Raw genomic sequence first — 13,369 nt, 5'->3', positions numbered from 1 at the left:
CAGATGGTGCAAATATTACTTTGCCCTGTCAAACATATTTCCATCTGAAAACTATAGGGAATCCATGGCTCATGATTAACCAAATGGAAACTGAACAGATGTGTTTTGAACGTATTGGATGCATATATTGTATGTGTTAAAGCACTTGCGGTTAACCCAACTTTTAAGCGAGGACAACTCAGTGTCAACAGTTTAAGAATTATTTAATTATCTCAGTTTACAACCTCTTTCCTTTGCCATTTCACTAGTAAATAAACAATCATAGCAAACATATCAATGATTTTAACTGGATTATTGAAATCAATTGCTACTAAAAATGATGCAAACTAGTTCATTTGCACATCTGCGGGCAGTCTGGGCACCATTTCAATCCTGGTTGTAGATTAAGCACCAAACAAATATTTACTTCACTGACTTTAACAATGAGTCAAGTCAAGTCAAATTCAAGTCAAGTCGCTGCTAGCGCTTTACATCGAGTCTGTGTTTGTAGCCTGCTAGCCTGCTTAGCATTGCTTATCTTTCTATTTTCAGTGTTTAATCTTTAATCTCTCCCATTTTTTCGTGCGCATTGTTTTTTCCACTTTTATACTTTTTAATTCGATACAACTACTTGCACACTAGACTTTCTACTTTTAGCACAATTAAACTGTGTGCATTACCACACGCATTTTGTACATGGATCATTGCATCAGTCTCAAACCACTGATGATCAGGAACCACCACCACAACAACAACAATTACGTGAGGGATTCACATCGATCTCAAACCCCCGCTGATCAAAAACCACCACCACAACAACAACAAACAATTGTGATAAGTCATGGCATCATCTCACGTTATCGCTACTTGCACCTCATGTTTAAACTATAGCTTCTTCTGTCAGCAGTGAGGGATTTACATGTGATAAATGTAAAGAATTAGTCAAGCTGACAGAGAAGATAAATGAGTTAGATACTGTCATCTGAACACTAGTGGAGGTCAGTGAGAAAGAGAAGCCAGTAGATACTGTTTGGGATGCAGGTTGTACAGCAAGCAGCACACACACTTTGGTTCCGGCTGTAGAGCCCCCACAGCAGGATGTTTGGGTGACGTCTTGGCAGCTTACTCGTAGGGCAAAGCGACACCACTCTCCCGTTCCTCTTAGGATTTCCAATCGATTCTCCCCACTCAGTGATGCACCCGCTGAGAATAATGTTGAAAGTGTTCTTGTTATTGGTGACTCTGTTGTAAGGAACGTGGAAATAGAGACTCCAGCCACTACTGTTAAATGCATTTTGGGTGCCAGAACATCTGACATCAGATCAAATTTGTGCAAAAAAGTGCTGGCTAATGCTAAACGTAGATATTCTAAGATTGTCATTTATGTCAGCACTAACAATGTCAGGCTTCGCCAGTCAGAGATCACTAAAGATAATGTTAAAGAGTCAAGTCTTTTTTATTTGTATAGCGTTTTTCACAACACACATCATTTCAAAGCAGCTTTACAGAAAATCATGCATTAACAAAAAAATTAAACTGCAATATCTATAAAGTCTTAAAGTGATCATTGTGTAGTTTGATTAAATATGATTGTAAATTGTGTATTAAAATCATATAATTAAATAATAACTGTATTTAGGACCCCTGTGAGCAAGCTGAAGGTGACTGTGGCAAGGAACACAAAACTCCATAATAGTGTAGTCCCGGTACCAAAATTTCAGTAGTCGGTACCGATACCAATAGCAAAAATATGCTAATATGATAATGTGCTATTGAACACATGTTTAGTTATGTTTAATAATTATTTTAATAATTATAGTTTAATAATTATTATTATTTTCCAGAACATGTTTTAAAGTTTAATTTAATCATCAAAATGGTGTCTAATCAATTTATTCCTAAAACTTTTAATAAGTGAAAATATAACTTTTTAATGTCATTGCATGTTTTTTGCCAAACTTTTATTCAGCAGCTGTCTTGCTTGTGATAAATTGCTTAATTATTGTTGTTATTATTATTATTATTATTATTATTATTACAGAGAATATTACATTTTACTATACAGTTGTATTTTTGTTACATTTTTATTTAATTTCTTCAATTTCAAGCATCTAGCTTTTATTTTGAATCGTGCTTTTATTATGACATGTGTTTTTTCTTCACTTTTCTGGATAAACAGTTCACTACACAGCCCAGTGTGATCATTGAAGACTTTTATGTCACGTATAAAAACTCATCTGTTTATACTGGCCTTTGAGTCTGACAAATGAAATGTAGGACGTAGTTTTGGAGTCTTTGTATTTTGGACTACTGGTGTTTGTGTATGTGATAATTTTGAAATGTTATGTTTTAAATGTTATTACTGTGAAGCACTTTGGTCAACTCTGTTGTTTTAAATGCTATGTAAATAATGTTGAGTTGAGATTAAAGCGCAAATTCTGTGATTTAATTATATAAATATATAGATTACACGTGCTGAGTGGTTCACAGTAAGTTAGTGCTCTGCTCTGTCATCTCAAACAACATGAATGATTCTCAGTGTCTGTGGAGTTTCCAGAGTATGAGCGGTCGGATTTATACATTCATTTAAAGTATGCAGCTCATCTACACTAAGATTGCTGCCTTCAGCGGTTTAATAAATCACACTAGGACATGTCACTTGGATTAATTGTCCATTTCAGTGTAAAAGGAGTAACAGAGCACACGTTCAAAATAAGCATGTGAGCATTTTAAAGCTGTCCTGTGTCAGTCATATTGCGCGCTGGTACCGGACAGAGTTTGTGCTCTGTACTACCGGTACAGCAGAAGCACTGGTATCTTTACATCTTTTTTATTTTAGTACCGACTTGGTACCGAAGTACCGGTACTTTTGACAACACTACTCCATAAGATGTTGGTTAATGGAGAAAAATAACCATGGGAGAAACCAGGCTCACTGTGGGGACAGTTCCCCTCTGGCTAAACAACATGAATATATTGCCAATATTAGTTATTTGTGTGCAGTGCAAGTCATGGTTTAGAAATTTGTAAACTAAGTAAGTGTTAAGGGCCTGTGTTTAAACTAAGATTTTGTATGAACTGTAAGATAAATGACTAATGTCTTTGAAGTCCATTCTGTATTAACTGCAGAAGTTCAAATAGATGCATGTTTTCATATTAACGTAAATGCCATTCAATTCTATGCAGATTTATAGATCATGATAGATGTTTTTGGCTCCGGCAGACCTCACTATAGCAGCCTAATTGTGAGTTGATGGATAAATTAGGTGTATGCCTGGCTAAATAGATGAGCCTTTAGTCTAGACTTAAACTTAATGTTGTGTGAGTGTGTCTGTGTCCCGAACAATGTTAGGGAGACTATTCCATAGTTTAGGAGCTAAATAGGAAAAAGATCTACCTCCTTTTGTGGATTCTGTGGAGCTAGACCATTCAAAGCTTTTGTATGTAGTTAACAGAGTTTTGAAATTAATACGAAATTTAACAGGTATCCAATGTAATGACGATAAATTTGGGACTAATATGATTCTAGTCAGCACTCTGGCAGCTACATTTTGAACCAACTGAAGTTTATTTATTGAACTTGCTGGACATCCTCCCAGTAATGCATTACAATAATCTAGTCTTGAGGTCATGAACGCATGAATTATTTTTTGGCATTAGCAACAGAGAGCATGTGTCGTAACTTAGCAATATTTCTGAGGTGGAAGAATGGTGTTCTACAAACATTGGAAATTTGATTTTCAAAGGACAGATTGGTATCAAATATAACACCTAAGTTCTTCGCTGTAGAAGACGATGTAACAGTACATCCATTGAGAGTCAAATTATATTTTAGCGGCTTATTTTTGAGGTTTTTGGTCCAATAATTAGTACCTCTGTTTTGTCAGAACTGAGTAGAAGGACATTTCTGGCCATCCAATCTTTGATTTCATTGATAATCTCTGCTAATTTGGAGAATTGTGAATTTTTGTTGGGTTTAGAAGAAATATAAAGTTGGGTATCGTCGGCATAACAGTGGAAACTTACTCCATGTTTCCTGATAATATCTCCCAGGGGAAGCTTATATGAGGAGAAAAGCAGAGGTCCTAAAACTGATCCCTGTGGCACTCCATATTTAACTTTTGTTTGATTTGACAATTCCTCATTTACACATACAAAGTGGTAGTGGTCTGATAAATAGGACCTAAACCATGCTAATGCAAGTTCACTAATGCCAACATAATTCTCAAGCCTATTCAAGAGAATGTTGTGATCTATCAAGTCGAAGGCAGCAATAAGATCTAAAAGCACTAGAAGAGAAATGCAGCAGCGATCATATGATAAGAACAAGTCATTTGTAACTCTGATAAGTGCAGTCTCTACGGTGATGGGGCCTAAATCCTGACTGAAATTGTCCATATATACCATTTCTCTGTAGAAATTAACATAGTTGTGAGGACACTACCTTTTCTAGTATTTTCGACATAAATGGTAGATTTGAAATTGGTCTGTAATTAGCCAATTCTCCAGGATTAAGCTTTGGCTTCTTAATAAGCGGTTTGATAACTGCCATTTTAAAATTTCTTGGGATATGTGCTAACTATAGCGAGGAGTTAATATTAAGAAGAGGTTCTGAGATTACAGGAAATACCTCTTAAGAGCTTAGTTGGTATTGGATCTAGCATACATGTTGTGGCTTTTGATATTTTGATAAGTTTTGTTAGCTCTACATGACCTATGACAGTGAAGGATTGAAGTTGCTCATGAGGAAAATTATGAGACACTGTTTTCTGAGGTGCTGTGACAGTTGAATAATTTCAATTTTATCAGTAAAGAAATTAATGAAGTCATTACGATTGTGCTGCGACGGAATATCTGGTTCAGTGGAATAGTCTTCCTAGCAGTGTTCTTGACTCAGACACACTCATTGAGTTTAAGTATAGAAAAGACTTATCTATTCAGCCAGGCATACACCTAATTTATCTCTCAATTCATAGTTATGCAGCTTTATTTAGGTGTGCCAGAACCGGAAACGCTTCTCTTATTCTTTATCCCTGCTTTAAAGTGAATGGCATCTACACTAATTTTATTCCATTTCTTTCCCTGTTCCCCACTGTGTCGCTGAGTGATGATGACCAACTGCAGCATGTGCCAGCCAGACTTCACTTCGGTCTACTAAGATTGACTTCACAGAGGATGAATTGATGCAAACTCAAAGACATGGGATTCTTCATGAGTCACTGTCTGAAGCATGGGCTCAGAATGGAGTTCACCAAAATTACCTGCCATAAGCTTCCAGATGGTCTGTGATGCTCCTCACTGAATGATACCTATATCAACTTCTTCAAAGGAGGGACAACACTCTTAAAAAAAAAACTACATAGAAAATGAATTAACCATTAACAAAAGCCTTCATCGGCCAAAAAAAAAATTCGAAGGACAATGCATCTACGTGTATTTCATTTAATTTGGGATGACAGCAAGGACTTTAACACTAAAACTTAGTTCATACAAAATCATTGTTTATTCACCCACAACACTTAGTTTACTAATTTTAACCACTAATAGTTCTAAACATAAATAACACTGGCATTATATTCATTCATTTTCTGTTAGAGCATAATTTCATGTACAGCTGCTTTGAAACAACACCTGTTGTGAAAAGCACGATACAAATAAATTTGACAACTTCAACATTGAAAACTTGAAGTAAATATAAATGGCACATTAGTTAATAGGAACAAGATAATCAGAACAGGAGTAAAATCACATCAAAAATTAGATTTAAATAATGAATTAATAATAACACAAATGTATGAAACTGTTACAGTGTTTCCACCACGTCACCAGTGACTATCCATAACATCTTCCGTTATGGTTCCAGTTATTCCTAATTACTGGATAACGATATCTATATATTTTGTAGAGATTGTACTCACAAAGAGCAATTTCTAGCTGATAAAACACTTTAGAGCTGATCATTACCAGAAAAATTTATATTCACAATACATGTTTCAATGACTTTTCCAAGACTTCATAAATTCCTGTTGGGCTATTCATATCAGGGACTAAAAAAAAAGGTTCAAGGAACAAAACAAAAATTAGAATGTTTCTGTTTTCAGTTACATTCTGCAAACAATGTCGTTTTCAATTGTGAAATAATAATTTTTTTTTTTTTAAATGTTGGTAACCGGTTAATTTGTTCAGATCACCTTTAAGAGTAAATTGTGTTCCAAGTTATACGCTTTAACTAAAATGCATATTTAACTAAAATATGTGAAGAAACTAAAGAGTCAGAATAATATGCAAAACTGTATATTTATTAATACTTGCAAATATATGTAAAACATTGCAGATAAACTTGACCAATAAGAGTTTGGATCAGCACTGCAAATGATTTATCCAATCAGCCAATCTTGCTGTAGCCGCTGACTCCACCCTAGAGTTAACGCAGACAGACACAGAACAGAAGCAGAAAGCAACGAGATGCCGATCATCTGCGCTGTTTGGAATTTATAGCAGCAAAAGTCTGAAAAATAGAAGATTAGTTTAATCTTAAACGAAAGCTCTAGAAAGAGAAAAACACTTACCTGAAAGTGAATCTTGATGTCTAATCGAGATAAAGATGAGTGAAGTGATTTATAGATGAGTGAAGTAATTTATTTCACTGTTCATCCAGATAAAACCTGGAAGAAAAGAACGTTTAGTTAAGAGGAAATCAGCCAGTTTTGTATATATGGGTTTTGTTTGAGCTTGACCACATTTTCAACAAGGATAGTGAACATTTCATCGTGGATGTTTCTGCACAAACTTTCTGGAAAGTTTGATGGCAAGCCAAAAACCCAAGAGTTTCTGAACTGTGAATATCTCCTGTTCGTGGATTTCTGAATAATCTTCAATTCATCTCTGCTTTGAGTTAATTCGACAGCGAAAAGGTCCAGGTATTTGTGAATCTGGACATTTATTGAATGTTATATAGTACATTTGGTAATTCAGTTGATTGATTGTTTAATTGTATAGGTAACCAATTTTATTTGTTTCAATTACATTTTGAGTTCACTTGGGGTAAAGAGTTACAAAAGAGTTAAATTTGATAGATTAGGAATTAAAATCACTAAATATTTTATTAGCTTCAAATAAACTAAATAGGTGTAATTAAATTAACAATTTGAAGGAAAGAACATGGAATTGAAATGTCTAATTGTGGTTATTTTATTTCAGATTTATTTGTTGTATTGTTTGTTTTCTGTAAAGTTCGTTAAGTTATTCAATACAAAGCAGTTATTTCACTAAAGTCAGTTGTAGTGCATGTGTACATTTTGCCTCCTTCACGTACCTGGTTATCTTCTGATTGGCCCAAACTCTTTGCCGCCCCAGGTGCCATCACACGCGTTACCCATACTACGTGCATGCCACCCGCTACACACCACTTCGTGTTGTCCAAAAAAAACAACTTTCATCCTGAAGGAAATCGCTGCATCACACATTTGTTTGCCTAATCGCCTGTTGTGGATCTCTCATTCTGTGAATGAAGACCTTTTTAACAACTGTGTATAATTTCTACACATTTTGTACATGCACGGCTAATCCAAATACAATGAAAGCATTCCTGTATTCAGTCTTCACTGAATTGTTAGATATGCATCAATACAGATTTGATGCTGCCGGGTTTTGGCTGAGAAGCAGATCTGTAATTAAAATTATATTTAATTAACTGTATGCTTGTTACAATTTCTATGCTGAAAAATCCACCACACGAAAAAAAAAAAAAAAAAAACATTGCTTATGTTCTATTATTTTGGTGAGGCAAGTGACTGTTTTTCCAGACCAGGTTGCTTGATTCTCTTGCGAGATCTGACAATGCAACTGGTATTTCACCCACACTTAGCTCAGAGTACTCATTTTATTACGTTAGAACGGGTTACCATTTGGAAAGGAAGCTGCGGAATGCCCAAACCGGAGTGAGAAAAATATAGTTTCTGCTCTAAACAAACGGAAATTAAAAAAAATAATAATTTTAGTCCCAGACTAATGATGCCTTCAGATGCTGTTTCACGGAAATTGATAGAGTACATTAGAGTGGTTTTTATTCGTAATGAGAGTGCATGTTATTAGGTCTTTGTGACCAAATTGTAGTTTTAACTTTAATTTAAAATCTGACACATTATGATGTGATCACCCTCTTTGCTGCTATTTGGCTAGTGTGACTTTTGATCAGTTTCCATTTGTTGTATTGCAGGAGGGACATGTGAGACTGACCATGACTGCTTGTCCAGACAAACAGTCTGCCAGCTGTCTCACCCACACATACTTGCTGTCAGAACCACAGGCTCCCATAAGTTAGCAAAACAAGCTTTCACAGACCCAACAGGAGGAGTGTGAGGGAGAGAGAGAAAAAAAAAAAAAAAAAGGGTCAAGGTAAATGTACTGTTGTCTGTCGCATGTGTGTGGATGCCAGACATGCCATCTCTTCACTTATCACCGTGTAGCTGGTTAGTGTGCCGGTGTAAGAGTGTCAAATTAATCTAAATTAATACTTTGTATTGCATATGTAGCTGATAGCAACAATAGACAGTGCCAATGAGAATCAACAATATAAAGATAATCTAAACCCCTACAGACAGTTAGAGGGGGGTATGCCACCTAAAACCCACACAAACACTCAAAAAGCAATAACTGATTAAATATGAAACTCAACAATGCATTTTCTATATAAATAGATATACTGTATCTGTTAGGAATACACAGACTCGATGATGGTGTTGAACCCAAGCAGGTGTTTGAGACACGAAACACAAACAAAAACAAGCAGGTGAGTGTGATATTTCAGTTATGGGCAGACGTGAAGATCATTAACGTGAAGACCAGTGCTGAATCAGGAGGGGACTTTCTTAAGGTGGCGAATACACAACAATGGCACTCACATTGAGGAGATGGATATAGGGATCGCAGTAGAGCGAAATCGGGGCACAGGCACATGGAGACACAGGTATATGAGTCTGTATTCCAAGTTGAGACCAGACACTGAATGAATGGAGAGCAAGGTTTAAATAGATGAGCTGATTGACATGGTGATTGGAGGCAGGTGTGGGTGATCAGTATTCAGGAGAGTGAGAGGGCTGAGTGAAAGTGGCAGGTGGGTCAGATGGATCCGTTACAGTATCCATATAGAATGTATATATTTATAATAATACATAGCCTTTACCTGACAATTTACTTTGACAAACAAAAAATAAAAAAATAAAAAATGTTTTTATTAAAGAGCCCATATTATGCTAATTTACAGGTTCATAATTATATTTTGGGGGTCTACTAGAATAGGTTTACATGCTTTAATGTTCAAAAAACACATCATTTTTCTCATACTGTACATTTCTTTTCCCCTCTCTTCTTCCTCTGGCTCAAATGCTCTGATTTACCTCCTGTCTCTTTAAAGCCCCCCTTTCCGAAAAGCCTAGTCTGCTCTGATTGGTCAGCTGGCCTAGTCTGTTGTGATTGGTCAACCGCGAAGAGCATGTTGGAAATGTAACGGCCCTTACCATAACCGAGTTTAAGCTCCCAAGTCTTCGTGAGCAGTACTGTAACTATAATAACAGTGCCATCGGTTTTTGCCGTACCAGCTCTAGCCCAAGTCCGATAATTAATGAAATAATGAAAGTTTGGAGGAACAAGCTGATCTATCCGAACCACCTTCCCAAGCACGACTTGAGCAGGACATTTCACAGTGGTAAGTTTTAATTTAGTAGCTTTCTTACAAGTACACTGTTGATTATTGTGAACCTGACAAAGCTTAAAGTAAGACACGTAGTGCATCTAAGTTAGTCATCTTTTGCTGGAATGGATGTAGCCGAACTTTTTTTGCCCGAGATATGAACAGAGAACAGAGGCTTACTCTCGGTTAGTGAGCAAGTTAGCCATGGACTACTGTGGATAGCGGCTGTAACATTACAGCTTGTAATTATATAAGACACTTGAGATCAACCATTTTGTTACACAGTTTTAGGTAAAAGCCGGCCCACAGCTTAATAGTAAACCCTTACCAAAACAATAACATTACATAGCAAGTTAGCCGAGCACTGATGTGGATTGCAGACGTAAAATTACCGTTTGTAAAAATAAATCCATCTCCACACTTGATCATTATTCATGATATTAATAACAACAAACAATCTGCATAATTCTACACAATTGTAGGTAAAGTGGGCCTGCAGCTGATTAGCAAAACTATTTCAACACAATAACATTAGCTAGCAGGTTACCAGAGGCCTACAGCTGTGCACTGGGTGTACACAGTAGCTACAACACAAAACTCTGCATTTGAACTCTCGGTAGCAGATAAATCCACAAATAATCAAGCATACTTACAGGTAGTGATTCTGAAGCGCCAGGTTGTCCCAACAAAGTGGGAACTGCACCATCTTTAAGGAGTAACCGTCTTGAAAATCCAGCTTTGGTTGTGGTTGTACTGCTAAATAATTAAAATAAATTTGAACCACTGATTCTTCAATTCGTCTGCCTTTGGAAGTCAAAACAAAGAGGTTTTGCTTTCACAGTGAAGAAAACAACGTCTTCTCGACATAGCGACAACACTAACCCAACTCATCCTAGCCTCTGCTATAACTACTTTGTTTGAGGGTGGGCCAAAGTAGCCCCTGGGCGGGCATTATGCAGATGTATTACATAGTGACGTAGATACTTTACGAAAGAAATGGCTGGACTACAAACCAGCCATTTCTTGTAGTTCTTGAGCAGTGTTGTCTGTGGGAGAGAATAATTCCCTTTTGCAGACCTTTTACATGCACAAAGAGTTTACACACTAACGGAAAGGTAAAATCCCAAAAAGCATAATAGGGCCTCTTTAAGTATTTGATTTCTTTTCATAAGCATTTGTTCTATTTATTTATTTTTTTATCACTTTTCTCATGTAGTCTTCTCAGTCACAAGCAACTGTAAACAATTGGCCCTTTCTAAATATATGGTGACAGGACAAAAATTGTTCATAGTTTCCTATAAAGGATGACAATGGAAATTGTGTGTGCACATCCAAAGCAATAAGAGCAGGTGCACAGTCAAAAAAGGTAACAATTCATAATAAAAGAAGAAAACAGCCTCTAGATTAAGGGGTTGACACAGCAAACCCACTGACACATCTTACCCCATTCCCTCCTAACTTACGATATTGACGCCACTGAAACAGAGCTGGGCAAATTACAATGTTTCTTGACAGACAGCAGCATAATAGACTTAGAGCAACCTATAATTAATCATCTGACCTTTTGTTTTCAATGAGGGGAAAGGTTAATGATCCATCAAGTGCTCATCCGTGAAGCCTGTCCTTGCTGCTTTTTCCAATAAGAAAACAAAATGTATGTAACTTAAAATGACTAAAGACATTATTTTACAAGATATCAGTACTGTCTTACCTTTCAGTCAATATGCAATCATTGAGGAATTCTTATTCAGTCCCTCCTCTGTCAGAATGCAGTACTTGTCGGCAACAAAAAGCAAAAAATTTACTTGTCTCTCAGGGGGTGTTTTAAATCGATACTATTTCTGCATATCACTCACTTGTTCTTGCTTCTCCAGCAAAAAAAAAAAAAAAAAAAAGACATCCTGACATCAAGGTCAGCATGCAAAATAAGATATTGTGTTTGCAGGCCCAATAAGGCCCAAGACAATAATATGAAACTCCAAATCAAAGTCAATAGATTGTCAATATGTGTAAATAGTTGCCGATCAAGAAGTTTCTGTTGCAACAAACTTAACTAATTAAATTCAATTAGTTTGTATGGAAACAATCTGCTGATGCAATAAGTGAAGCATCTAGACCAGGGTAGGTTTGCACCAGCTGTGCGTTAGGTCTCACTTAAGTTGAGATATAAAGTCCACATAAGGGCTTAGTAACTACTAGTTAGTTTCTAACTAAGTCAGTGCTTAATTTGGTTGCATCAACAGTTCTTAAGTCAAGACTTAAATAGTAGTTCGTAAGCTTTCCGTAAAGTAATGTGTAGTTGCATAATATAATGTTTACTTGTATTGATCCAATTAGCAGCCTTCAGATTTTTGCGCAGAAGCGTTAAAAAGCTGTGAATTTCAGTTTAATCTTGTTATGGTTGATGTTCAAACCTTGTTTGCTCATGTAACTGTCAGCTGTAATAAATTATATCCTCACTGAAATAGGAAACTTAATAAAACAAGATTTCATTATTGGTATATTTAGCCAATGTAAATAACAATATTCAGTAACTGTATCTAAAATGAATAAGGGGCAATAAATAAATAAATACTAATAGACATTTATTCAGTTTAATATCGTATATATTTTGTATATGTTGAAACTTGACACCTGGCGGAGTACACAGGAAAGTGCACCTTTAGATCGGTTTCATGCTGAAGAAGTACGTTTTTTACATAATACTTTCTCCCGTGAATGTAAATGAGTGTAAATGCCAACATTATCATATATGTCAAAAGGACTGAAGCCTGTCAACCAAAACATGAGCTCATCGATGTCTTAAAATGAGTCTGCTTCTTTATTCTATCCATTACTCCTGGTAGAAGGCTTCCATAAATATTTAGTTTATACATAAGTTTACGTTCTAACTAAGATTAATGGTGCAACGCTCAAATATTTAGTAGTGCGTAAATTGCGACTTAGTGCCCATTTACGCCACAACTAGGCTAAGTTGTAACTTAAGTATAGCTGGTGCAACTGGCCCCAGGAGGTTAAAGTTTGGCTGGTTAGCATAGGCAGATAGCCCCTGTTGGTCGATGCCGTGACCAGAGGTGGAAAGTAATGAATTACAACTACTCTCGTTACAGTTCTTGAGCACATTTTTCACATTTTTCTAATTTTTAAGTATAATTAAAAGTAGTACTTTTACTTCAGTTGATTAAAAATTAAGTATTCAACTTCGCTACAGTTATTTTTTTCACCACAGTTACAAAGTACAAAAAAATACATAACATTTCATAATTTTTGGGAAGAAGAAAGTTATAAGTGCTAAATCTGTTTATAAACTAAAATGTGCTGTTCGCGGCACGACGGAAGCCTGCAGGGCTTTTCTAGCTTCTCCAAGACTTTCTGCCCTGTCACTATACAAGAACATTAATACTGTGATTTTCTGCATATTTCATTTTATTCTGGAAAGGAGCCGTTCATTCAGGTATGAGGGAACTGTCTGAACATGTTTAATCACTGATCAAACTTCACTTGTTTTTAAGGTAGGCAGTGTTTTAACTGTGTCAAACATTAACACAATGTATCTTGACATATATGTGGGGATATTTTGTTTACTTGTTACTATATGTCTAAAACAAACTTTTAATTACCTTAGAAAGAGACAATGCCAATAGTGTCTGAAATTAATGGGGACTCGAGGCAAAAATGCCACCGAAAATGACAAAAATA

Source organism: Myxocyprinus asiaticus, chromosome 15, assembly GCF_019703515.2.
Source record: "Myxocyprinus asiaticus isolate MX2 ecotype Aquarium Trade chromosome 15, UBuf_Myxa_2, whole genome shotgun sequence".
NCBI classification, from domain to species: domain Eukaryota; kingdom Metazoa; phylum Chordata; class Actinopteri; order Cypriniformes; family Catostomidae; genus Myxocyprinus; species Myxocyprinus asiaticus.
The sequence above is the reverse complement of the archived record's forward strand: the minus strand, read 5'-3'. Positions refer to the sequence as shown.